Raw genomic sequence first — 23544 nt, forward strand, 5'->3', positions numbered from 1 at the left:
AAATGGGAGACATGGGTGCTATGCATCTTGAGAAAAGAAAGATAGAAGTTAAAGTCAATCACATAGCAAGCATGGTCATAGCTTGAGAATTTCAAAAAGATGTCCCAAGGTGAGATTACAATCCAATTTCACAATTCCACAATTTCGATGCATCAACTCAGTGACGTAAATAAAGATCAATGATAAATAAGCATCACCTAACAAAAATTGCATCGACTATACACAATTGCCTAACAATAGATAGTGAATTCAAATTACATGATGGCTAGCTACAATATACAATATAGAAATTCAAAAACATTCTCAAAGGCAATGTCACGAGTACTTGGTATATACAAATATCCAACAATTAAAATTTAATACTAAGTAACAAAATATAACCTCAATAAAGAAATTCAACAATGAATATTCACAACAACAATGCTAAAAGAGCATCATGTCAATAATCAGCAGCAATAACAGCACAATCATCAGATTAAATCAATAATCCAACACTTTTTACCAAAATATAAAATTAAACTAACTAACTAACTAATGGAGAAAGTGGTAGATGGTGAAAGATGGTGAAGAATGGTGGTTGAAGGAGGGAAAGAAAAGAGAAGAAAAGAAGGGAAGAAAAGAAATGGAAAGAAGAGAAGAAAAGAAATATGTGAGACAGGGGTGCCCACACGTACGCGTGGGTCACGTATAAGCATGGCATGGGTGAATGGGGTTCAACGCGTATGCGTCTGGCAGGCATATGCATGATGGGAGAAAAGAGGGGGTGACGCGTACGCGTGGGACGAAATTGTGCTAGACTCACAGTGTCCACACTATTCGCGTACAACTCTCTGTTTGGACCGTGCGATGGCACAGTCCACGCACGATCCTGGCGCGATCTAATTCAGGGGTGTCACACGTACGCGTCGGTCACACGTATGTGTGATAGGCACTTTTTTTTAAGCTTATTGAGAAACTAATAAGCTACCAAAGCAATACCAAATATTATCAAATAACTAAACTACAACTTAAAACTAAATAAACCTAATAAAAATGAAAATTCAACTTATTTACCAATATAAACAAAGGAGATAAGGGAAAAGATGTTATCATAATGGGCTGTCTCCCACCTAGCACTTTTATTTATTGTCCTTAAGTTAGACATTTGGTGAGCTCCTTGTCATGGTGGCTTATGTTTGAACTCATCCTTGAACTTCCACCAATGCTTGGACTTCCAATAAGCTCCAAAGTTCAAAGTTAATAGCACCAAACCTTGATAAAGTTTCACACAAGCTAAGGGATCCCAAAGTTAATCTTCATGTATTCCGGGATCCCATATCTTGTTTCTACACCCGTCTTCAAGTTGATCATCACAATGACAATCGGGTGGCAAGTTCTTAGAATTCTCCTTTAGGCACCAAACTATCCTTCTAGACCCATTCAATTTAGCATTCCTCCAACCTTGGCACCTAAACCTTGATGATGCAACCACAATAAACCTAGAATGGTATTTCCAATCACTAATTATCTTCCTTTTGCTCTTAAACCCACAAATATTCCTGAGTTGACCATCCGTCTTAAATAAACCATATTCAAGCGGGATAATAAAGTTTAAGGACAAGAATTTTATTCATTCAAATATAAGGGGTGATGGTAACTTAGGAGAAGATGTCTCCAACGGTCTTGATAAGGTAGTCTCCACTCCCGTCCATCCTCTTTAAGGGGTTTCCACCACTTAACTAGATTCTTCAATCTCCACCTCTTGCCAAGCTTTCTCAAATTCAAATGTTTCTTCACCAATATCTTCTAGCTCTTCCCTATCACTTGAGTCATATCTTGGAGGTTGCATAAGATCTATATCAACATCCGTTTCAAATTCAACGGGGAAAGGCTCAACAAGATCATCAAGGGATTAATCAATGTGGACAAAAAATCACTAATGATGGAATCTACTTAATCAATTTCCCTCAATTCTCTAACCAATTCCTCAATACCAATGATCTCGACCTCCTCCTTTTGTTGCAACTCTTGCTCTAACTCCTCTTCTTCACCTTGAAGCTCCAAGTTCTTCTCCTCCCTACGCTCTTTAGTTGATCTTCCATATTCATCAATGGGGGTACTTTGATCGCATAAATGTAGGGAGACTAAGTGGTGAACTATAATACCCCGAGTTTTTGAAAAATTAACTAATGAGTTATTCATGATTTATTATTTTATTTAAAGAAAATTATTTTTCTAAAAGTAATTAAATTAAATTTTATGATATTTTGAGTTTAAAATCTATTAGAATTTTTAAATAAAGAAAGAAAGAACCGAAGCCATAAGAAAAGAAATAAGAAGTGTGGCTTATAAACATATATACATACATATAATTATGACACATGCCCTTTCATTTAATAAACTAATGCCACTTAATCAAGAATCATTATTATTCATCTTCACTTCTCTTTATTATCACCGAACTTGAAGAGAAAAGAAAGAAAGGAAACGAGATTAAACGAGAGTAAGGAAGAGAGAACCTCCATGACCGTGAAGCTTCCGGCTTCGATTTCTTGCGATCCATAACTCCAATAAAAAATCTAATCCGATAAAAGTATTCGTATTCTCCTCCTCTACACGTTGACATTAGTTTTGTCCAATGGAAGTTGACGGTGACGTAGCTCTTCTTTCCCTTGAGTTCGGCCAATTGGAGTTCTAAGAGGTACAGACGATTTCTGACGTTTTCCTCTTCAACAGCTCAGTCAGAAAGCTTCTAAGGAATCTTTATTTACTTTGATTTCGTACGGAAGTAGGGGGTTCGTTTTTAAAATTTTTTAATTCATGAATGCTCAAAAGCTTAATGAGTAATTGCAAATAATTTATGACTGTCTAGATTGGTTGGATGACGAATTTGTGTTGAATTTGTGACTGTGAAAATAATTGAATTTGATGAATATGTGTTTGATTTTCTGAATGTTTGAGGATGCTAAAGATTCTGATTTATAGCTGGTTGTGTTGAGAATTGTCGAAACTGTGGCTGTGAATAAATTATGTGTATGTTTTGGTGAAATGATATAAAAATTAAGAATAATATATGGATTGAGATAAGTTAAGGAATGATAAAAGTGAAGGAGTTGTCAGGGTGGTGAAGTCTATTTTAAGGAGAGGTTCTGCCAAGTTCTTGTAAAATATATGAAAAAGTGATTTTATTTTAGAAACCTGATTTACAAACTTATTTTGGAAAATGACTCTATGATTGAAAAAGATTTGGTTTACATATTTACTCATATTGAGAAAAGGATTTTTGTATTAAGAATTTGATTTGTTTAAATTATCAAGAATGATTTTGAGAATTGAAAATGGTTTGATAGAACCCTTGAAGGGTGGCAAAGTCCGGATTTTAGAGAAAATGCTATAGAAATTTTTATAAAACTTTGAGGCTTGTTTAAAGCGTTATTCAAAAGAAAATTTGGTTTTAGAATCATATTAATTGATTTTGATTTATTAAGAAAAGATTATTGTTTTCAGTTCGACCTATTGAGAAAATATTTTGTTTTTAAGTTAGGAATTGAGGTCGGTTTATTAAGAAAGTGACTTTTATCTTGATTAAATATTAAAGAAGTGTGGGTATTTGGAAATTAAAGGTTTTATGCTAAGACTGAAAGTATACCTATGAGGTGATGTAGAGGTAAGAGCGATTGATTATTTGGTAATGCGGAGGTATGTGTAATTAAATGGTGATACGGAGGGACGTTTAATAATATAGGTGATGTAGAGGTGTGTGTATGTAATTGGTGATGTGGAGGCATAATAAAGAAGAAGAAAATGAGAAGCCATGTATGAAAGAGATAACTGAAACGGATAATGAATCATGAAAAGTGCTAATGGGGAAGTGCCCGCCTGACTGATAGCCTAAGATTGCTAATGCGGGAATGTCCGCCTAACTGATAGCATATTGTATGTTGAATAAGCCTTTGTGCCAAATTGCTAATGTGAAAGTGTCCGCTTAACTGATAGCCTGAGATTGCTAATGCGGAATGTTTGCCTAATTGATAGCCTGTCTCTTACCTTGATGCCAAGATATCCTAACTGACATGGGTTCACCCATGATGATAATTGTGCCTAATTGACATGGTAAAGAGACTATATTTGAGGTTCTCCCCAAGTAACGTCGGGTTGCGGATAGACAACCGATGCATGAGCTTATGGCCTGCTTAGGACAGACGTGCATCATATTGTTTGCGTATTTGCATTTAGTTGTGTTTTGCTTGTTGTATTTTCTCTGTGATTGTGCTGGTTGTCCTATTATGCCTTTCTTGTGTGTTCAATTGGATCTCTGGTACTATTAGTATTATGTATTGAAGTAATTAAGAATTAATGTTGTAAGTGAGTTTTGTTTTAAGTTCATAAATTTTAAAGAAAGCAAATATTTGTCTAAAGTAAAATTAAAAAGTATTTTCAAAGGCTTGATAAAAAGAATAGTTTTACTGAGTAAAGTTAATTATTCGCATTTCGTTTATTACTTTTACGGCATTCACCTTCCCTACTGAGAATATGTGAGGACGACGTTTTCACCCCCTACAGATCTTCTGTTTCAGCGACAAGTTCAGGAAGCCCTTAGCAAGGAGCCATAACTAATCCACAGAGTTTTATATACATGTATTCATGTTTTTTGGATTTTGGTTTAATCTTAGATTTTATTTTTCCCTCGTCATTCATTGTTCTGGAAAATTTCAGAGCGATAGGACTTGTATTTGAGGATCTTGGAATAAGTCTATGTATATATTGCTATGTGAATATATATACTTTTGTGATTAAGAGATTTAAAGTGAAGACTTTTCATTTTCCTGATTAAGATTCTGGTTCGTATTCATAAAGGCTCGCTATTAAATAAAGATAGTATAAAATAAAAAAGGTTTAGAGGTAAGTAGCGTTCGAACTTTTAGTACGATCATGAGGTGCTAAAAGTTAGGGTGTTACATGAACGGCTTCGGTTATGGTGGCCATCATGACTTCCAACCCCTTTAGCTTCTTTTGATCCTCTTCTTCTTGCTTTTGAAGACGAGAATAGAGATCTTTTTGTTCTTGCATTAGGGATTTGAGAAATTCGTCCAATGAAGGCAGTGGTGGAAGAGAGGGTTCATTGTTTGGAGGAAAGGTGTCATAGTTGGAAGGTGGTTCATCTTGGTGAGAGTATGGAGGTGGTGTATATGAAAGTGGTGGTCCTTGGGAGTATTGGTGTTGGAATTGTGGTGGCTCTAAGTATGGTTCATAGGGTTGTTGGTATGGTGGGTATGTGTTAGGATCATATGAAGGTGAATGGTGGTATGGAACTTGTGAGTAAGGTTGTTGAGGGCAAGTTGAGGGAAAGGGTCATATGCATATGGTGGTTGTGGTTGACAATCACAATAAGGTTCACCACATCCATTAGATTATTATGCATTAGGAGTTGGATTATACCCATAAGAAATCGGAGGAGGTTGTTGCCAAGAAGAGTATCCATATGCTTGAGGCTCCTCCCACCTTTGATTTCTAATTCCTTGATGCAAAACCCTCATTGAAGCTTTCTTTTCCTACAACATAGTTCGAACCAAACTCATAGCCAAAAGGATGAGAATTCATAGTAGAAAAGGGGAAACAAAAACAAAAGCTAACAAGAGACAAAGAAAACAAACTCCTAAACCAAAACTAGCAAACAAGCAAAAATCAAACTATTCACAATATTAACATATGAAAAATAACCAATAACAAGCACACATTACAAATCCCCGGCAACGACGCCAAAAACTTGATGGGAGGATTACCGTCGGTTTAGAATTTTCACACAAAAATAGTCTCGTCAAAGTATAGTTCCAAACCAACAAATAATCCTCGATTAAAGTTTAATTTTGATTGTCACAAGTTCAACCCAATAAAAATAACCGAGAGTATTACTCCCGTGTCGTTCTCCCTAAGAATTACAATCGAGTGCTCAATTATTGGTTATGAGATTCACGGGGGTTGGGTTAATAAAAAGACTAGAATTTAAATGATAATAAAATAAAGAAAACAACTAAAGATAACAAATAATAAATAGGCATTCATGACAAGGATTGAGAATCAAGGTTTTCTATCCTAGTCATTAATCATAACACAATAATTACCAAGAGCTAATCCTATTTTGTTATCTCCAACATCGGGAGAAAATCAAATAAGACTAGTTAATCTCAATCCATAAGTCCTAATCAACTCACTAATTGAATTAGTAAGAGATTAGCGTCAATGAAAACAATATTAACTAACAACTCTAGATCACCAATATAAGTTGGGTATTAATGACTCAAGAGCACCTAATTTCTCTTTCCAAGCCAAGAATGCTCAAAAAGCTACTCTAAAACCCAACCAAGCATTTTATCAAACACTTGGTAGGCATAAAAGGAAAGCATGGTAAAATTACAAGAAATATTAAAATCTATTACTACCAAATGCAAGAAAATAACAACAATAACTCAAACAAGCATTAAATGAACATAAAACATCAAATTGCATTAAATGAAATTAAAAGTAACAAAAGTTCATGAACATAAAAGTGGCAAAATAAAGAAAACAACAAGAGGAACTAAGAGAATTAAAGTGCTAGAATAATAAAAAGCAAGGAAAACTAGATCAAAACAAGAATCAAAACCTAAATCTAAAAGGAAATTAAACTAAAAACCCTAAATTTAGAGAGAAGATGGAGCTTTTCTCTCTAGAAAACTACCCTAAAACATGGTTCTAAGCTACACTGATTGCTCCCCCTTGTTCCTTCTTGAATTTGGCCTTATATACTTCAAAAATGAGTTGGATTTGGGTTTGAGCCAGTCCAGAAATCGCCCCCAGTGTGTTTCTTTAAGTTGGTCATATGCTGGTTGTCACGCATACGCATCGGCTGACGAAATTCCTTCTCATGCGTATGCACCATGAATTCGGCAAATCCTCATTTCTTCATGATTTCTCCATTTTTGCATGCTTTTTCTTCATTTCTTCAACCCAATCTTTGCCTTCTAAGCCTGAAATCACTTAACAAATATATCAAAGCATCGAATAGAATTAAAGTGAATTAAATTTGGCAAATTAAGGATCTAAAAATCATGTTTTCACTCTTAAGCACAAATTAGGAGAAATTCACAAAATTATGCTATTTCATTGAATAACTATGGAATAAGTTGATAAAATCCACTAAATTCAACACAAGATAAACCACAAAATTAGGGTTTATCAATCCCCTTAGGATCATGACAACAAAATAGAAAAACTTACAAAGGATTTTTAAAATAAACATATGACTTTTTCTCCAAGTCTAACTCTCTTACATTTTTCCACTCAATGACTTTTTCTTACAAACCTCACTGTTATGTCTTTTACCATTGAAAACAAAGAAAGACTAGACTGAGAAAATAAGATATTCAATGAGACCATGAAAGAGAAGAGTGTAGTAGCTCTGTAATCTATAGGAACTCAAACATCGTGCTCTCATTCCTTGCTCCAATCCTTGGTTGTTCACCCCTTCAATAGTGGAGTGAAGCTTCCAAAACTTGAAACTTTGCTTCAGCATTTATTTGAAATAGGTGTAAACATTGAAATAGATTTTATCTCAAATATATCTTCTCTCATAGAAAAATCTTTTTAAAGCATGGGAACACTTTTACAGTGCAAAATTATAATTTAATTATGAATGATAGCAGAAAGATTGACCACGACAATTTCAGTTGCTCTATGACCATGTCAAGTGTAAGAACCGGAGTTTTTACGAAAAATCGTTTTAATTAAAATAATGATTTTTAAGTGCCCGGAAAAGGTTCAAAATTTAGAAGTTTTATTTTGAAAATTTAAAGATGAAAATTGATTTCACTGAATTTTTCTGAGTTAGGAAATGTAGCTTTTGCAAAAGATTTTTATAAAGCTGCGTACTAGTGCTTAAGCCGGTCAAACCGATTTTAGTCTGTTTGGGACCGCGTTTTGAGAAAAATAAGATTTTAAAAAGTGAGTTATTGTTTTGAAATGATGAAAATAATTTGGAATTAAAAACCGGACACTAATCTTAAAGGTTTTGGCCCAAAGTAGGCCAAATGGACTTGGAACACTAACGGGTTGGACCGGCCTAAGTTAGCCCCAAGGCCCAACATATATAAGCTCATTTAATGAGCTTTTCAGCTCATTTCTTTCCCAAAAGAGAGAGAGAGAGCTCGGATAGAGAGAAGAAGAGAAGAAGAGAGAAGAGCACTATTCACACTTGCACTCTTTTGGCCATATCTCGAGCTACAGTGATCCGATTTGCGTGTCGTCAGTTGCCACGTGAAGCTCTTGATGAGCTCTTCGTTTCTATCTAGGCTTTGCTGGTAAGAACTTGCAACCCAAGCTCCAGTTTCTCGCCCTAGTTTCTGTGCATTTTTGGGTTTAGTTTTTGAGTAGATTTTGTGGTTTTGCTTGTTTAGGTGAGCTTTAGTAGCGGATAATTGTTGAATTTTATCCCTAATCACATTGGACAAGGTAAGTCTCTTTAAAATCTTGTGGTTTGATGTCTTGGTTAGCCATAATGTTGATTCTTGGTATGTTATGTGTATGGCTTGATAATTGGTGAGTCTTGGAAGCTTGTTTGGGCTCAAGATGGTGGTTTGTGCATACTGAGAATTGACCAAGATATGGTTTCGGTTTCTTCTATGTAGTATATAATATTCATGGACACTTAGGCTAGTGACCCATAGGTTAGGATTGTATTAAAATGGGTATTGGATTGTTGATTGATGATATATGATGTTTTGCGATGAATTGATGATTTTTGAGTTTGATTATAATGATTGAGTATGATATGATGATGATAAATGGTTGTGTGTAGTTGAGAAGTGGTATGATCTAAGTGATTATTGATGTTGATGATATAACCATGTGGTTGGAGAAGTTGAATGTGGATTGATTGAGTGTTGTATGAGGATGTATGATGATTTGATGATTTTGAGTTGTTTTGATGGATTGTGGCTTTGATGTGAATAATTGGAATTGGAGCTTGAAATTGAGATTTGTTATGATTAATTGTTGGTGATATGATGTTGATGAATGATTTGGTTGATTGAAGAATGTTTTAGTGAAATATATTGATATTTGAGGTTGAGGATGAAGAAGGGTGAATGAAATCTCAGTATGAATGGTAAATTGTGACCCAAGGGGGTAGTTTGTGCTGAAATTGGGAGATTGGTATTGTTTTAGTTGGATGTGGTATGTGGACATTGGTAAATTGAGGTTTTTGTGAGTTTTGGTAAGAAGTGGTTTTTGGTGAACTTTGTCTGATCATTACTTATGGCTCGGTTTTCAAAAATTGTTGAAATTTAGTTAGAATTGAAGTTTATTGAAAACTCTTCGAATCGATATAAAGTTTGTAAAATTTGGATTTTTGTAGAGGAAGTATGATCAAAGTTTGGTGTCAAAATCTGAATTCTGAGCTTGCTGCAGAATTTATGATTTCTGGTTTGTGTGCGCACGAACAGCCTTGTGCGCACGGATAACCTTGTGAAATTTTGAACCTGTGCGCATGCACAGACCTGTGCGTACGCACACGCAGGGAAGGGCTTCCTGTTTGCAGCGCTAGCACAACCTGTGCGCGCACACAACCAATGAGGATTTACAACCTGTGCGTACGCACATCCCTGTGCGCACACACAAGTTGGGAATGTCAGTCTGTGCGAGTGAACAGACATGTAAATTTTTGTACATGTGCATACGCACACCCCTGTGCGTACGCACACATCTTAAAACTTTCAGGGCGTGCGCGCGCACACCCTTGTGCGTACGCACATGCCCTGTTTCTCAAATTTTAACTTTGTTTTCAACTATTTCACCTTTCCAACAAGATTGTAAGCTTCTATAACACTATTTTAAGACTTTTGGGCTTAATTTTGAGTATGAGGACATGGGAAATAATCTAAGGATATTAGTTCCTATTATTCTAAAAAATTAGAAAATGGAGGTTTATGTTTCTGGTGTATTGAGGATAAGTTTGAATGAGAGAGATGGAAGAGCAGCAAACTTGGTAGTTAAGGGTAACGGATTGACAGTGGTTGAGATGAGTTGGGAACTCGGAAAGAAATGATGATATTATTGAATGTTGAGAGTATGCCAGGAACTACATCCTTGGGTTAAGCACGACAGTGTGGTTGTGATGATTGGAGGACTCAAAAAGAAATGATGATCTCGATGAATGTGGAAAGTGTGCCAGGCACTATATCCTTGGGTTAAGTACGATAGTATGCAAGGTATTATGTCTCTAGGAATGAGTTATGATTAATAACCTTTTCTGCTTCAAGAGTGTGTCAGGCACTATATCCTCGGGTTAAGCATGCGAGTGTGCCCGGCACTATATCCGTGGGTGAATAGCGTGTGCCCGGCACCATATCTATGGGTCAACAGAGTGTGCCCGGCACTATATCCGTGGGCATGGCAGAAAAGGCTACATCCGGAAGGATGTGTCGGGTTGGCATTACGGACCGACAAGTGATATCACGAGCCAATAGCATCATATGCATCTTTTATGTGCTTGTCTGCTTTGTTTATCTTCAGTATTGCCTAAATGAATCATATGCTTATTTTGCTATTTGTTTACTTGCTGTATATGTATTTTACTTGTGTCTTACTTAATTGCATTATCTGTGTTTTCTACTAGAATTGAGGAGGTTCGGAAGGCGGTAGCAATGGGATCCCATGGAGGATAGGTTGGTGAAGGCTGTGGGACAGTGGTGTTTGGCTAGAATAGAAATCCCCTAAGATAGAGTACCCTGTTTATTTATGTTAAAAATTATATATATGCTTTACTGTTTTAGTATGCCTAAGATGAATCTTGTGATGGATATGAAGTCTAGGATTGCCTTTGGCATCCTGGGATCTTATATCCTACATCATTGGGCACTGTTACCATACTGAGAACCTCCGGTTCTCATACCATATTTCTGTTGTATTTTCAGATGCAGGTCGCAACCCACCTCGGTGAGTTGTTCTGGACGGTGACAGAAGCGGAGGATCATGATACTTTTGGAGTCTTTTGTTCATTTTGTTTATACATCTCTCCTTTTGTATTTTGTTTTACCTAGAGGCTTGTATTTGAGAGAGAACACTTGTATAAGCTGTTTTAACTCAGATTTCTGTTTTCCCTGTATATATGGCTAGCCGGCTTAAACTCCGCGAGCCGTGGCTAGACTCTCATGATATTATACTAATATCTTTTGTTATATCTTATCTATATCTTGTGCTTGAAGTTAGAAGTTTCGTTAGTATGAATTATGCTTTTAAATCCTGTTTTTGAGCTATATCCTTCATCGGGCTTTTAGATTATATTAATTCCTTCTATATATTATATGTATGAGCTTAGAACTATCGTAACCTTTGATTAATCTTTGCTTTACGGCGCGAGGTAAAGCTTAGGCTAATTAGGATGTTACATCAAGAACAAACAATGCAAATTTTTTTAGGCTTGCCATTTTTCCTATATTCTACCACAATGATGAAATTAGAAAAGCAAAAATTTTTTTATCCTTATATTTATAATAATCATAAATAAGACTCATTTGAGAATCTAAATACCATGCTTGGCATAGTTGAACTATAATTAACTAATTGTTGTTTTTCCCTTTTTCAGAATATATGAATAGAAACACTCGAAATACCTTTGGCCTAAAATACAGAGAAATATCTATAAATATTACATAATTTTCTATTATGGCAAAGTCATGCATCATGATAGGCTCTGCTATTGTTATGGGTACAGGATCAAGCATAAAACCATCCTTTGAAATAACTCAGTACGTAATATATGGTGGTGTATGTGAATAGCCAAACGTGAACATCTCTCCTGCAAACAGGATATTCATTTAGTTGGAAATTGGAATAATTATTCCCTCATGAAGATGGCTTCACTAGTAAATGGGTCAACTTTTGGAAAAGCTATGAAAGAATGGCCCAATCTTTTGTCATAATCTAACAAACCAAGTGTCTGCAAATCACCATCTTCAAAAACTTTAATAGCATCTGCAACAGTGATTTTTTAAAACTTTTGATTTTTTAAATATTTAAATGTGTGAAAATTGGTTTTTTAAGGGGGGAACAGGTATTTTCTGGCAAATAAGCTATAAAACGAATGCACCCTTAGTACTACACTGGAAGATAGTATCAGTAAAGATAACAAGTTGAATCCTTAGGTACAACAAAGTCATTAATTGAAGTTCAGTGTCTTTCTCCATGAAGGAAAAAATAATTGCTTAGATGATCATGGTTGAAGGATGGCTGAAAACTGAAGGGTTTTCTCAAAACCTTTGTTGAATCCATATAGTGACAGTTAAGATAAAATCAAGAAGTGCATAGTCTTCATACGCCTAAAACATATAATAGATGTACTTATAGGGTTTATCAGCTTCTGAGAGTGCTAGAAACTTTTCATGATGATATACAAGAGCTGTATTGGCTAGTATAAATTAGAGTATGATTACAAGTTAGTTTCAGATCTTCCGGTCATAGTTTATAAGGAAAAGAAAATAAAGAAATACAAAACAAAAAAAGAAAACTTAACAAAGTGCATTTATAAGAAACCATCAAGGCTGAGCAGAGGATAATGCACTATCTGATCATTCTAAGAAAGAATTAAGAGCTATCTTGAAATTTGAAAGATCAGTTAGAAGTTTACAGTAGTTCGTAAAGTACCGATATTGAATAGATGTCCATGCATGATGTAGCAAGCATGTAATGTTCACGTACAAAATACATTAAAATCATGGTCTGAATTGGACAGAACAAGATAGATAGCACAATTTACCTATTCCATTTCCAAAAGATAGATCAAGTACTTTCAACATGTTAACCAGACCCTTGAGATCTCCAATCTGAAATATCACATTTAAGAGTATATAGCATTTAATTAGCGACATAAAATAAACAGTTTTATTTAGCACTTTCTTGTAGAATGGATTCTAGAAGTTGAATGGAAGACTTGACCTTTGCACATTTAATACAAATTTGGATCCTCTAAAGTGAGGATTTCACTTTTGAATGTAAAATAAGAAGTTTTACCATTGAAGCAATAAAATAAAATAACTTCTATTCTTAAACAATAAGGTGAAATCCTTCACTTTATCCTCTAAAGCGAGATCCTAACTTTAGAGAGATCCTTATACAGTTAAAAAAGGAAAGAGAAAAAGTAATAAACAATTGGAAGCATATAGTTCGACTGCTCATATTTAAATGAGAGAGAGGTTGATAGGTTCTAGGGGAAGCAATATAAAAAATGTGAAAGATTTTGACAATTGATAGTATCAGAAGCACAATTGATTCAATCAAAGAGTGAATTAGATAAATATTAAAGCAAAATAACCATCAAGAACAGATTTAAAACAGAAAATATTTACGATGTTGCCCCACTGGTCATACTTAATTAAGAACTACAAATCATACAATTAATCCCATGTGGGAATTCATGTCTGCACATTAAAGCAGTCACTCACTTAATCAAGCATGCAACTCAGGAAAAAGTGCATGCAGAGACGGACTAAAAAAGAAAATATTTAAATAAAATAGTAAAAATAATCATGAAAAAAACCAACAAGGTTAGTGCACATGATATCATACCTTCATAAAACGAGAAGTTTTCACAAAACGAGAAACATATGTTGCTTTTCCATCTTTAATACGCAAACCATGAATCATTCTGAAATTCAATGATGTGTAGAACAACATGGGAGACCACAGTGTAATATAATTAGAGGAAAAAAGAGTTTACAAGATTTTGACTTGAGCTTGCTAAGGTATAAAACAATTCATCTACCTCTATCAACAGCTCAAAAGTTACTTAACAAAGTTTTTTAGTCACAATCTTTCTGGTGCACAAATTGTAAATCACACTTTTCACAACTCGTACCACTAACCAGCAAGTGCACTAGGTCGTCCAAGTAATACCTTACGTGAGTAAGGGTCGATCCCACGAAGATTGTCGGCTTGAAGCAAGCTATGGTTATTTTGTAATTCTTAGTCAGGAAATCAATGATAAGAGTGATTATATTTATGAAGAGTAAAAAGCATAAATTAAATAGTACTTGTTATGCAGTAATGGATAATATGTTAGAGTTTTGGAGATGCTTTATCTTCTGAATCTCTGCTTTCCCCCTGTCTTCTTCTTCACGCACGCAAGGTTCCTCCTATGGCAAGCTATGTGTTGGTGGATCACCGTTGTCAATGGCTACCATCCGTCCTCTCAGTGAAAATGGTCCAGGTGCACTGTCACCGCACGGCTAATCATCTGTCGGTTCTCGATCATGTCGGAATAGGATCCATTGATCCTTTTGCGTCTGTCACTACGCCTAACACTCACGAGTTTGAAGCTCATCACAGTCATTTAATCCTTGAATCCTACTCGGAATACCACAGACAAGGTTTAGACTTTCCGGATTCTCAAGAATGCTGCCAGTGGATTCTAGCTTATACCACGAAGATTCTGATTAAGGAATCCAAGAGATACTCATTCAATCGAAGGTAGAACGGAGGTGGTTGTCAGGCACACGTTCATAGGTTGAGAATGGTGATGAGTGTCACAGATCATTACCTTCTTTATATTGAAGTGCGAATGAACATCTTAGATAGAAACAAGCGTGTTTGAATAGAAAACTGAAATAATTGCATTAATCCATCGAGACACAGCAGAGCTCCTTACCCCCAACAATGGAGTTTAGAGACTCATGCCGTCAAAGAGTACAAAGTTCAGATCTAAAATGTCATGAGGTACAAAATAAATCTCTAAAAGTTGTTTAAATACTAAACTAGTAACCTAAGTTTACAGAAAATGAGTAAACTATGATAGATAGTGCAGACATCCACTTCTGGGGCCCACTTGGTGTGTGCTAGGGCTGAGACTTGAGCTTTACACGTGCCTAGGCTGTTTCTGGAGTTAAACGCCAGGTTGTAACCTGTTTTGGGCGTTTAACTCCAACTTGTAACATGTTTCTGGCGTTTAACGCCAGAATAGGGCAAAGAACTGGCGTTGAACGCCAGTTTGCATCATCTAAACTCGGAGAAAGTATGAACTATTATATATTGCTGGAAAGCCCTGGATGTCTACTTTCCAAAGCAATTGAGAGTGCACCATTTGGACTTCTGTAGCTCCAGAAAATTCATTTCGAGTGCAGGGAGGTCAGAATCCAACAGCATCTGCAGTCCTTTTTCAGCCTCTGAATCAGATTTTGCTCAGGTCCCTCAATTTCAGCCAGAAGATACCTGAAATCACAAAAAAATACACAAACTCATAGTAAAGTCCAAAAATGTGAATTTTGCATAAAAACATAGTAAAAACTGACTAAATCATACTAAAAACTATGTAAAATCAATGCCAAAAAGCGTATAAATTATCCGCTCATCACTTTCTCATTTATTTCAATAATAATATCAACCAAACAGAGCATTCATCCTTGTAGATCTAGGATCAAATATCGCCACTCCATTTACATGAAATATTATTCTTGAAGACACTTGAAAAAAATGTAAGTTTGTATGAAGGAAGCAAATTACATACCCATCTCCATCAAACCTGCAAAACGAGAGAGGAGGGTATATTGTATAAGCAGTGCTAAGCCATCTAGATAAGATGAGAAACCTCCAGTTTAAAACTAAGTCTTACCATAAAAATAAATATTGCTAATGGAAAATCAATAAGTTGAAGCTAGACGGATGAAAAAGACAGATATACTCATATTTCATAATATATGGTGCAAAACAGAGAACAAAATTACCAGTGATATCTGGCCTCAGGAGAAAAATTCTGATTAGGTCCAACCTTGACAAACTCACCATTCAACCAATCTTGCAAAAGACTTACAATTGGTAAGATGTGAGTAACAACAGTTGATACAAGAAAAGGTTAGACATTTTACTTCAGCAATCAACAAATAGAAATAGTAACCAATTTTCAAGAGTAGAAAGCAGAAAACTTAAAAACATAAAAGAACTATTTTCATCATGGCTAGTAAAGCGTAAGAAGGTCTATGAATTTGAACTGAGGCAAAAGAAGCTACAATAATTGAAGGATTGTAGTTCAAATAACTAACATTGGAATAGACCTATGTCAACATTAACAATTAATGCATAGTATTTTCCTCCTCCACAAAGTTATATGGATTTCTCATTTTTGGATTTCAATTATCTATCAGCGTGAATAAATGAAACTTTCTTTAGTTGCACTTAATACTTAAATAATGTCATAATACCAAATCTAAACACCTTTGAAGATGATTTCCAATAATTCAGCTAGTTTACTATGAGAAAGCGGCAGCTTCAATACTTATTAACTACTAACCAACAAGTCTTGTATAAACAGTCCTAAGAACATAGCATAGCAGGCTCAGTAAAATCAATTGACAAAAACTAACTACACAGCGAAAAATACTGAAGCTTATCAGTAAAACAATTCAATTGTTGCACCGATTTCTATAATATGCCATAGAGACACACTCATTAAATACATTGGAGTCCCTTTTAAAATTCTCAGGAAGCTATTTATGTATATATCTTCCATCATAACATGGCAATATCCAAATCCTATATTCATTTATTTTAGTTAACTGGATCCAAATCCTTTATAAAAAGTTACAAGCTAGGATAAAATAAGTAAACAGAAATGTTTTGATGCTTTCAACAAGCATTATTACAGAGGTCAACAACTTCCATTATCTATTTAGCTTTAGAAGACTTATGCAGGAAAGTTTACCAAACAAGAGAAAAATAAATAAATTCAAACCTTTTGTTTATCCAATTCTTCCTACATCTTTTTAAAATTTTTTAAAACAATTATTCAACCATACTAGGTGTTCTGAGAGTTACCTGAAACGGTGATTTGGGTCTGAACGTGCAGTCCAGACTCCTTCCAAGGCAGTGTCCGACTTGTTCTGATGTCGAGGTACCGCCGTTCGAGTTCCTTATGAAGAAGAGGGGGTGGTACCTGCAAGAGACTCCGATGCTTAAGTTAGCAAGGGCTTTGAACAAATTTTTTAGTAGATTGAGACTTGAATATACATGAGGGGTGTCAGTGTATTTATAATAGAATATATAACTACCTTTTGGAGTAGTTCCACCTTTGTTAGTGGAAAACCATTTCTTTTATCTTAGAAGTTTGTTGGGATCTACCTTCTAGATGAGGTAGAGATAGTAGGAAATATTTAGGGAGGTAGTTATTTATTCAGATAAGTAGGGCTGGACCTCCCTTATCGTGTCTGACCTCTTATATGGTCGGGCAAATAGAAGGGGCCACCCTTTTTGGGTGAGCCTTTATCCTTATTGGACATGGCTTTATGTTTTGGCTTCAGGATATGAACAGTTCCCATGCTTGAGTCCGAGCTTTTACAAGGTCGGGCTCGAGCATTCGTGGCTTCAATTTCCTTTGTCGGGTACGCCGCCTTCAAGAGGTCAGGTACTCGACGTGTTTCACAATTTTTGAAACATTGTGTAGCTTAATGATATGGTGTACGTTATGCGGTAGTTTCCTTGAGATTCGTGCACGACATTTAAGGAGGGTTGAAATGTCTCTTTTGCCTCTTGTGTCTTATAAATACATCACTTTCTCCCTCTTCTTTCTTTTTCTGTTTCTAAAACATTCGCTTTCTCTCCTTCTTTCACTTTCTTTGTTCATTGCCCCATCATTCGAGATTTTTCCATCTTGAACCCTCTTTACAGGATTTCATTCGCGCTTTATGGGAAGACCGTTTGTGTTTTTGCCACTTAATCGTGCCCTTCAGTCTTCGTGCTTCTTCGAGGTTAGTACTCTTTTATATATTTTCTTGTTTTTATGTATTCTGGCATATGTGAAAGAGTGGTAGTTGTAAAATGTTGCTTGTGATTGTCATTCTAACTCTGGAGTTTTGCGTTCTTGAAAATCTGATTTTGGGTTTTTGAAAAAAAGTTGAAAAATTTTTCACTTTTCACTGCCATTGTGGTTTTGATTTTTCCTTTCGCTGTTGCTGTGGCCCTGTTCGTGGGGTTCTATGATGCCCCCCAATGATACCATTTTCATATAGAAGGTGACTTCATTTCTATGTGTTGGAGGTATCGCATATTTATTTGTGTTCTAGGAAGGTTTCCTAATGTCGGCCCGACCTCTTTTAGATTTTGCAAATGCCTGTGCTGCTGTTGTTCACGTCTGGGAAGTCAGCGTCGACCTGTGATATTGACCCGACCTTCTAATTACTTAACTTGCTTTGCTCGATTTGTAGTAATTATTTTTATTTTATTGTGTTGTAGGTGTAGCTTGTATGTCTCGTTCATTAGTTCATAGTATGTCGACTAAGGTTTCGTCCGACTTGGAATGGGTAAAGTTATATGTTCTTACCTATGTCCCTATTGTTGATAATGAATATTCCGATGCCTTTCATAGGCATCATAGGCTATGTTTTAGTCGAAGGAATAAGAGAAACTATGAGATTGTTATTGTCGACCCTGAGGAGAGAGTCTGCTTCCCCCAACTTGATAGGTCGGAACGACATTTCATATATGTCTATGATTGTTTTTTCACAAAGTTAGGGGTTACCTTCCCTTTTTCTGAGTTTGAGTCGAGGTCCTTAGATTCTGCAACGTTGTCCCTACCTAATTGCATCCTAATTCTTGGAGTTTCTTGAAAATATATCAACTTCTTTGTCGGGAACTAGATGTCCGACCTTCTCTTAATGTCTTCTTTTACCTATTTGTCCTCACCAAACCCTTTAGTTCTAAAAAACTAGGTTGGTTGTCTTTTTGTGCTATCTAGGGTAGAAAAGTATTTGCTATCTATGATGAGTCCTTTCATGACTTCAAAAATTACTTTTTTAAGGTTTGAGCTGTTGAGGGTATCCGACCTTTTTTCTTGAACGATGAGGATGAACCCGTCTTTCCTTTGTATTGGGAAGACATCCTCGTGATAGTTAAGTATAAGTTGGATGATTTAGATGAGGTAGAGTTGAGTGTGGTCGGGGTGTTTCAGGAGTTCTGGGGCCGAGCTCCTTATCTGGACACAAGAGGTATTTATGGAACCCGAGCCAACTTCAGTCCGAGCTAGGTAGTTTCCTCTTCCTTTTATAGATTCTACTTGTAAATTTGCTTTGATGACTGATGTTCCTTTATTTGGATGTTGCAGAAAGGATGGCTCCTAAGTCAGCTGCCATGAAGATGCTCCGTTCTACTAGAAAGAACGTTGTTGCGCGAAACATTTAACTGAAAGAAGCTAGTGACCTCGCCGTCCTGTCCTCGCCTGCGAAGTCGGACTTAGGCCCTTCATCTTCTTAGAAGATTATTCCTGACCTGACCTCTCAATCTACTCCTCCTCCCTGCCCGACCGAATAAGTAACTCGGCCTCCCCCTATTACTGACGAACCAAATCCTAAGAGGCACAAGACCTCGGAGTCGGGGAGCATATACGAGCAGGGCTTTGACCACCTTGCGTGGAGTGAAAAGCACATCCTTCCTCATAGCTATATTAGCATGGATGATGTGGCCATTAAAATTCACCTGCAGCTCTTGGCCCGAGGTGGAGTTTGGACAGCGGGTATATTTGCAACCTTGGCCAGGGAGTTGGAGAAGACTCCCCCTCAGAGGCCGAGGTAGCCTTGTTGAAGGAGACCAAAAAAGAGCTCGAAGAGGAGAGGGATGCACTGCTCTCTGACCTTGGTAAAGCTCAGGCCAAAATCAAACAGGCGGAGGCTGCTTTGGCCATGTCGGAGGGTTTGAAAAAGAAAGCTGAGGAAAGTTATACCCGTGTCTTTGGGGAGAAGCCTGATCTTGTGGATGAAATTACTAAAGCCTGGGATAAATATGTGGAGCTCGAGGAGTATGTGGCCGAAGGCATGGACGAGATGGTTGCAAATCTGAAGGCCCAGTTCCAAGTTATTGCTCCCGAGGTGGACCTTTCCCTGATTAGCCCGTAACCTGTAATCGGGTCTCGTGGTCGTTCAATAACTTCTGTACATGAGATAAACGTTACCATATGGGGAACTAACCTCGTTAGATAGGAACATGTTGAAAACACTCTATCCTGTTCTCTTTGGTTAGACTTTTAATCGTTCAACCTAGGGTGGGTCGTTGTCAATATATACTCGTTAGACGGTTTAGACGAGACTTTTCTCTTTATATCTCTGTCTGTCTCAGTTCCCGACTATTTTTCGTATCCTTCCAAGGTCTAACCTACTTCGTAATGTACAAGAGTTCTATTTCTCTGTTAGTTAGTTAGTTAAGGTCGAGATTTCGTAGTGGTTGGGAATTAAGATAAATAATTGTTGAGTACTTAGTTTCTTTGATTTTGTTTGACGTGGTTTCAGAATCGTTCTGTTTTGGTTAAGTATATACTAGTTCGGCCAAAGAAGTGTTATAAGTAACATAAAATTGTCGTAACGGTTAAAGTTTTTATGAATTAAATAGAATACATCAGCGGTGTTTGTTAATGACTTAATAGTAACTCTGTAAAATAGTTCGTGTACCACACGCAGTAAACATATACTTCACACGTACTGTGTGTTTTACTTGATTTGATAGTTTTTAGTTAAGTGATTGTTAAGTAACCCTGCTCACCTTGTTTTTAACATGGTTCTGTATCCGTTAAGTATATACTTTTAGTATTATTTTCAAGAAATTTTTTTTACTTTTTCAACTTACATGGGTTTTGGTTGTGTTCGAAATTAATAACCGACGGGTACAAATAAAATATCCTAAACAGACGTAGACTAAGCGAAATGAGTAAAAAAAGGGGATGGTTTAGGTTTATATAAAGGAAGATTTGAAGGATAAATTAAATTAAATTAAATTATTGTCATCATTATAGGTATGAACTATGAAGTTGATGATGAACTATAAAACTGAAAGTAATTGTGATATAAGAACTAAAGAAAGTGTAAATTGAATCTGTGATCTAATGGTAGATAGATAAATATTATATCTTTTTAATAGTGCATACCGTGACATCTGTTCATCGTTGTTACGTAGTCATTTGTCGTTAACCATTTGTAATGGACTTAGCTACCGAGCCCGAGGAAATAAATGAACTTAGCCACCGACCCACCCTCTGACCCTCTCCTCCACGACACAACTTGACAACTAGCACGACCCAGTCACCCACGACACAACTTGACAACTCTGACCCATCACCACCGCACCACGACCGGACGACCACGACCCAGTCACCCACGACCGGACAACACGCTGCCGAAGCACAAGCACCACGTGGCCGCCACCCCCTAGAGACGAGACAGGCGCTTCTCCTTCCGAAGCCGCAACCCTGAACCCTCCTTTCGAAGCTCCACCACCCTCCTTGCCCCCACGGCGACGGCGGCCGGAGCTCCGAGTTCCTGCACCCACCGAGACACCGACCCACGCGTCTCCCGCTCTAAACCTCTTCTCTCTCGATCCAATCCAAAGCTGACCCCCAATCCCTGCGCGTGAGCGCGTCGTCATCGTGAGTTTGGCCAAGCCAAGCTAAGCCAACCTTAAAAGTACCAGTCTTGACTTTTGGTTTGACTTGACGTTGTCTGTCGTTTTGTTCAAAAAAGCCAAACAAGCCAAAAGCCAATAAAGTCAAGCAGAGCAGTCAAATCAAGCCAGGTCTAGTCAAAACTTGTGGGGATTGTACTTGAGACGGCTTGATTAGGTTTGAAGTGGACTTTATTAATTTTGTTATCTCGCTGAGTTTCATCGTAGGTTTATCCAAAGTCTGTGATTTTAGAGTTATTCTGAGTTATTTAAGTATAGATTTTATTATTCTTTTATTTCTTTTCTAAGAGTGCGTAGTAGTGGAGTGGCATCGGTAAGCGTTTCACCTCAGAGCTAGAAAAGCCTGGTAAGGGAGTTCGAGATCCTGTTCATTTTATGGAGTATCATCCTTAACTGATAAAATGATTTACCTAACTCCGCCTTGGTAATCGCTGGTAGTGTCGGGTTGTTTCAGTTTTTAAAGAAATATTCTTGTAACAATATTCCAAACCTCAGGGGGTGAGGTAATGGTGTCTGTTATTTTGAGTTAAGTGGCTGAGTTGGAAATTTTTGAACCACTGATTGGACTTCTAGTTCGTGGTTAAGAGTAGCCATCTTGTGAGAGTTCGGTTGCCAGTTCGATTTCGTCGTTTATTTCATCATAACCGACCCAACTTCGCGACTGATATTCTGCGCTTCCTTCGTACCCGTCTGCTCGAAGGAGTTCAATACACCCGTATAGCCTGTTGAGGAGTAAGTTGTTGACCCCTCAGTGAAAAGGCTGAACGAATGAAGTATCTTTGGTACTAAGGATATCTTTAGCGACTTCTTAGAGGTTCTCAATGTAAGATATTACTTCACCAGTTATAGGTTCGTGTTTTGCTTCTTGAGCTGGAAGAGAGTCTTCAAGCTCTTGTTCGAGCCTAGTTTCTTCTTAGTAATTTCGTTTCCTACTGAAATTCCATGTTGGTCTTCCATTAGTTCTCTTCGAAACAGGAGTTGCTGGAATATAACTAGGTTTTTCTGTAGCCTCAAGTTTTTAGCCCTCTCTTTTTCGACCGTTGTTTGACTTTCCCCGGAATGTTCCAGTTGCTCCAGAATTCTTTCCCAATGATATTCCATAGGCTGAATGTTCTTTTGCTTGAGGGCTCTAGCACCGTGCGTACATTGAATTTTTCAATAATATCAATCCCTTCGCTTGGAACGAGGGATTATATGAGAAAAAAGGCTGAAGTATAAAAAAAGGCTTTTTTCAAAAGAACTTCCCCCAAAATTACTCCGTAGTGTCGTTCCCAATCATGGCTTCTGACGGAAATCATGGCTTCAGATTCTGGAATATAACTAGTACTCTTTTAGAAATCGTCACTTGAATACATTTGGGATAAAAAGAAAAGTTATTATTTTATGGATAAGATGATCTAAAAGGTAGGAGTTTACGTAATTAAATTCGAGCTTTTTAGCGTTTTCAACAACTAGCTGGACATACCAGCCGTTCTACTTCGTTGCTCCATGTTTAATTATTCTTGAATACATTAGTTAAGCACTTTGGTTGGAGTTTTAATTTAGCTTTGTTTTTACTTTTCATTTTCATTGAACCGTTTCAAACTAATGTGCTTCAGTCTTGAATGTTTCCTTTTACGTTATAAAGCATATACGTTTAAAAAGTTGATTTGTCGACATATTCGATTCTATATAAAGTTTTTTTCTTCGTTTTTTTGGATTTTAGTAATAGTTTCACTTCTTTCCAAAAATTGTTTTAAGATTTCAACAAATTTTATGTTGATACCGTTTTGTTTTTAACAAATTTTGATTGATGATGTTTCTGGGTGTCTAGCCCGGTAAGTTCTCGATGCTTTTGTTTCAAATGTTTCCTAATTCAACAAGGGGATACTGTCGTAGGAGCTGCACTTGCCTCCTTCAGCCTAGCATAAGTCTCTGACCGTGCCGCCCTTAACCTACTCAACCTCTTCCTTCCTCAAACGGTGGTTGCCCGAGCGGAGGCCCAACTTCGAGCCCTAGGACCCTTCAGACTGACTGAACACGGCGGTTTCGGAAGTACAGCTCGTTTCTCCATAGTAGTAGTAGTAGCCCTCGTCCTTACTAGAAAGGTAGATGGTGATACAATAG

The sequence above is a fragment of the Arachis ipaensis genome, chromosome B07, assembly GCF_000816755.2.
Source record: "Arachis ipaensis cultivar K30076 chromosome B07, Araip1.1, whole genome shotgun sequence".
Classification (NCBI taxonomy): Eukaryota; Viridiplantae; Streptophyta; class Magnoliopsida; order Fabales; family Fabaceae; genus Arachis; species Arachis ipaensis.